Here is a 6,000-nt window from a genome sequence, read left to right as displayed (position 1 = left end):
CTGCCCTCTACCCTTTCACTATCCACTGCCCCGCTGTTCTCCGTAACCTACTACTCATCCATCTCCCTTTTGCCACCTGATACCCTCGCTTCCTTCCTGCCCTGCAGTGCTGTATAGCCCTTGTGGTTTAGCGCTTCTTTTTTATTATAATAAACCACGGTACTGGTGGGATTAGAACTCATGGCAAGTGAGCTATAGCAACCCTCCTGGGAGGTTCAGGAGCTGGATAAGACACACGCAACATTTGTATATCATTTGCATGTGCAACATCGTGCTGAATGTGTCCTGTTCATCCATAGATTGCTTTTCTAAACCATGCAATTATTTGTTCAGGAGGTGTAGACCAACAATTTCAAAAGCTCTAAGAGTTAAAAATCATTGCTGGCAAGAAGCCCAGTTCCTATAGCTTAACATTCTTTAAAGGCCTAAGAATTAGGTCATTACCCACAAGAGGCCCAGGAGCTGTAGATCAACACCCTCAAGAAGCCCAGTGGGTAGAACTCGCTTGCTAGTGCACTCAGCTCACACATTGAGGTCCGTGGTTCGATCGCTGGTACAGGTGGAAACATAGGATGTCTTTCCTTAAGCCACCTGCTATCCAAGTTCACCTATCAGTAAAATAGGTACCTGAGTGTTAGTCGATTGGTGTGGGGACAAAATTGACTTAATTTCCCCGAAATGCTCTACATAATAAGGGGCTTTCTAGTAGTATGCAGCACTGTATGACCCTGGTGGGTTAGCGCTTAGTTTTGATTATAATAATAGATAACAGTATGTCACTGATGTCAGCTAGGCTTGTATACGTTGTACATGTGCTTGTACAAATAAATAATATTATTGAAGGAATCTCTTGGAAAAATCTCTGGTGATTCCCGTAGAGTTTACCGGAGTAACCCCTTCCTCGAGGTTGGTTTTCAAGGTCAAGATTTCCTTAGTAAGTTTGTTTAGGTATAGGTACACATAAATACAGTTACATAAGTTATCATACACAGCAACATATGTGTAGATTACCTAGGATAACCCAAGAAAGTCAAAGTGACATATTTTAATGAATCACCATTCAAAAAGACTATTATCAATTTCTTTAGTATTAAGTAGTCTGTAAGCTATTAAATTAGGTTTGCCCATAATGCCTAGGCATGATAGTGGCTCTGCACTGCAACTCATTATTGTAATTTCATAATCTCAATGTAATCTTGCAAAGAAATAAAATTTGATTTGATTTGAGGTATAAATACTGTATAGTCCTTGTGGCTTAGCGCTTCTTTTTTGATTATAATAATAATGAGGTATAAATGGCTTTTGATAGAAGGAATTTTACCCCTATCTCACCTATGGAATTTGTGCATGGGGCTCAACAACAAGTAACCATCTCAGACCACTAATTACCCAACAAAAGGCTGCAGTTAGAATGATAACAAATTCTCACTACAGGCAGCACACTCCACCAATATTCAATACACTCAACCTACTCACCATACAAAACATCCATACTTATTACTGCACCTATTACATACATAGAACACTCAACTCTGATATTAACCCTCCCCTCAAACATCTCCTTGCCAACCTCAACAGAACACATGACCATAACACAAGGCACAGATCACTCTTTGATATTCCTCGTGTCCATCTCACGCTATGCAAAAACTCAATGCACATAAAAGGCCCTAAAATCTGGAATTCATTACCTGTAAATATAAAAGAAACACTACCTGTTTATAAATTCAAGTCTCTTCTCAAAGATCACTTACTCACCCAAAACCAAATAAATACTGAATAACTGAACCTTATAAATTGTATATCTTAAATGTTTCTCACAATTATATCACATAAATGTTAAACCTAAAACCCAATCTAACTTTATTATTTTTTAAATTCACTACCTAACAGAATACTCCATTCTACTGAATTTACAACAATGCATGCAACCATATGACCTGTCTTTGTAATACTCACTTGTGCTTTATAGTAATCAGTTTACATTAATGTTTTTCACTGATTTCATCATTGCTTAGTTAATCTTAAGTTAATTTTAAGCCAGCCCGTAATGCTATGCATAGTATAAGTGGCTTTGGCATGCTGCTCTTATCTGTATTTTTTTTGTACCTCTGTAAGTGTGCTCAAATTATAAATAAATAAATAAATAAATAAATAAATAAATTAGAGACCGTCCTCAGCTCACACACGCTGAGGGGTCCAGGATCGATCCCGGCACGGTGAACCGTTGGGCGTGTTTCCTTACACCTGTCCCTGTTCACCCTAAGTAGGTACCCGAGAGCTAGACGACTGTTGTGGGTCGCATCCTGGGGGACAAAATTAACCTAAGTTGTCTGAAATTCTTTGCATAACCATGGGCTTTCTGTGTAGTATGTCAGTGATATTATTATAATTATTATTATTATTATTATTATTATTATATTATTATTATCATAAATCTGATTATCTTCCATTTCTCAAGATGTTGTATGACCCTAAGACCCCTACGGGTTCTGCGCTCTCCCTTGAATGTAATACTACTAATAAGTTTAGTCCTCCCATCATGCAATATATTTCTGTAAAATATATGGAACTCAGACAATACTCTGCGCTGCCAGAGGATAATAGGACACTAGTGCTGATTTCACGCTGATATGAAGAAGAATTCTTAAGTAATTGCATGGAAACCCATAAACAAAACGTAAAATTGGTTTCCTTCCGATAACTGAAGAATGGCTTTACTGATCAGCTACAATTTTTCAGCAATAGTGTTCCATTTCTAGAGAAATTTTCGGATGGTCACTGAACTCTGCAGGTGCTACTTTGCCAAATTTATAGACCAAAATGCGATTTTAGGTTCTGTCAAATAACTTCAGAATGCCTCCCTCATTTCGCTTCAAACTTTCGAAGCTGGAATGTCTTACTCGAAGTACAGGACTGTGTAGCTGCCAATCTACGAATTTAGCTTTAAAAATTTGGTGGATACAGTTTTCTATGCATCAACTCTAGAATGCATCTTTTGAATGGCTGCAAATTTTCAGGAGCGGTGCATTTTGCCCTTAGTTCCATTGCTAGCGCACTCGGCTCACACATTGAGGTCCTGGGGTCGATCTCCGGTACGGTTGGAAACCTTAGGACTCTTTCCTCAGGATACCTGCTGTCCACTGTTCACCTATGGGTGTTAGTAGACTGGTGTGGGTCGCATCCTGGGACAAAATTTACCTAATTTGCCCGAAATGCTCTGCAGAACAAGGGGCTTTCTGTATAGTAGTATGTCATTAAAGTCAGCTAGGCCTGTATTCCTTGTACATGTGCTTGTAGAAATAAAGATTATTAGTCTAAATTATTCCCACTATTAATTTTATTAAAACAATTGAGAAATTGGTTTCTCGCAACACCAGGAGAATGCTGCATCTGATCAACTTTAAACTGGTAACACTTGCGTACTGTACCTACAATAAGATTCGGATTGGTTTTCAACTAAATTTCAATTAGCTAATTTTACTAAAATTGAAAGTTTGAAGCGAAATGAGAGAGGCATTCTTAAGTTATCTGACAGAACCTAAAATCGTATTTTGGTCTATAAATTTGGCAAAGTAGCACCTGCAGAGTTCAGTGACCATCCGAAAATTTCTCTAGAGCTGGAACATCATTACTAAAAAATTGAAGCTGATCAGTAAAGTCATTCTTCAGTTATCGGAAGGAAACCAATTTTACGTTTTTGTCTATAAAAATGACAAAACGGCACCTGCATAGTTCTATAACACGTCGACACTTCCTCTAGATACAGTACACCATTACTGAAAATTTGAAGCTAAACAGATGAGGCGTTCTCAAGTTATGGACAAAAACTTTGGAAAAAGAAAAAGTTATTAGTATCCCCTTTTGGAGCCCCCTTTCCCTTCTTCAGATCAAACCTGATTGCCTCATTCCTCAGACGCTGTATGCTCCCTACGACTTTATCGCTCACAGCATGAATGTAAAATCCACCAGACATACTTTGAGTGGTTCAGGAAAAAGGCTGAGAGGGCGCGTCATCCAGACAGGTGCCAAAAACATGCCGTCAAATGACGAGAGTTTGAGGCGAGTTTCAACAGAGCTTCATAAGAGGAGTGTGTGCAGCGTCGGTCCCGGGCTGGCGTCACTAGGGGCGGAGATGCGGGCGGCCAGCCAGCAAAGGAGCTTCTTGATGCCGGTGAAGGTCTCTTTATTGAGGAAATCAGAGCTATTCTTTTCTTCCTCAGAACAAACCTGATAGCCTCCCATTACCTAGGCATTGTATGATCCATACAGTCTTGGAGCTTTCCCTTTAATATAATAGCAGCTAGCAGCTGCCTTTGTAAACTCGTTGGCTCTGCCTGTGTGGTGCGAGCCGCACATTCATCCCAGGCTTATGTCTTACTATTGCAACTCTTGCCTCTTGTGAGTTGACTGACAACGACCACGAACGACCGACCACTATTAATTAAGAACTGCCTCGTGAGTAATTTGACAACGGCCACGACGACCACTTTAAGAACTACGCGCCGCACTATTTTAATTAAAAACTATGAAAGCTGTTTGCGTTTGATACATGCGTGTTTAGCCTATTAATCTATATACTCCAGGCTTCAAAGACGATGCGTGATGTCGGTGTGGGGATCTTGATCCCTTGGATCGAACCCGAATGTGCCTCCCTTTCCCCAGGCGCCACGGAATCCCCTACGGGTTTACCGCTACCCCGTATCCCTCAGGTTAAAATAAAAAATCGTACCGTGTGAAATTACTCCGCAATAAACAAACCCTTCAAGAAGGGTGGTTCGATGTTTTGGTGAGTCTTGATCCAAGGAGTGGGAGCTATCCTTCCTTGAAATATTCCAGATTACTTCTCATTTTCCAGGCGCTGCATCACCCCTAAGTGTTCAGCGCTTTCCGTGATGTAATAAAAATGAAGATTTAATAAATAGCACTGTGTATGACGGAGTATGACAGGAAAGCTATGTTGTGTGATGGGATATGACAGGACAGCTATGTTGTGTGATGGAGTATGACAGGACAGCTATGTTGTGTGATGGAGTATGACAGGACAGCTATGTTGTGTGATGGAGTATGACAGGACAGCTATGTTGTGTGATGGAGTATGACAGGAAAGCTATGTTGTGTGATAAATTTTATGATCAACTATTTCTATTCTATTGATTCAGTAATGGATGACATTGACGCACTTCATAATAAATAATAATAATTTTCTACAAGTACATGTACAAGGTATACAGTCCTAGCTGACATCAATGACATACTAAGAAAAGCCCTGGTTATGCAGAACATTTATTGGATGAATAAATTAATTTGGTTTACAAGAATGCTTGAGTTTACATACAGACATCAGCACTAACACTGATTTATGATTGACATTTTTGGAATTTTTGGCGAAACAATGTTGTAATGTTTGTAGTGGTTATTACAAATGCAATAATATTGGTAGAATTACCGACGGTATATTAGGTGGACATATGTGCAGCTAATACGACATTTTTATTGTGGCAACGTTTCGCTCTCCATAACATTACAGATATCAATCTGTATTTCAGCATTACCGCCCAAGACACTGGACAGTATAATACACAGTATTAGCAGAAATTTAAAAATAGACACAGATTAACTCATAAAAAATCACAGTAAGAATATATAATTGTCTAGTTTAGGAGGGTGTAAGTTTATTCAGGTACAGGTACACATGTTGAAGATTGAGACACCATTTCAAACCATTCATCACAGGTACACATAAATACAGTTATATAAATTATCATACATGACAGCATATGTGTAGATTACCCAGAATAACCTCCAAAAAAGTCAGTGACTTATTTCCATTGTGGTATTACTTCAGTTACAATACAAAATATGATATATATATAGCACTTCAAGGAGAGCTGAACCAAGAAGAGGGATAAGATTGAATGAAAATCATTTTCAGGATGTACTTATCATAATATGTTTCTGTCAAGATCATATTTAATGTAAGGAGGTGCTTTTTAACAG

The sequence above is a fragment of the Cherax quadricarinatus genome, chromosome 1, assembly GCF_038502225.1.
Source record: "Cherax quadricarinatus isolate ZL_2023a chromosome 1, ASM3850222v1, whole genome shotgun sequence".
NCBI lineage: Eukaryota > Metazoa > Arthropoda > Malacostraca > Decapoda > Parastacidae > Cherax > Cherax quadricarinatus.
This window is presented reverse-complemented; position numbering follows the sequence as displayed.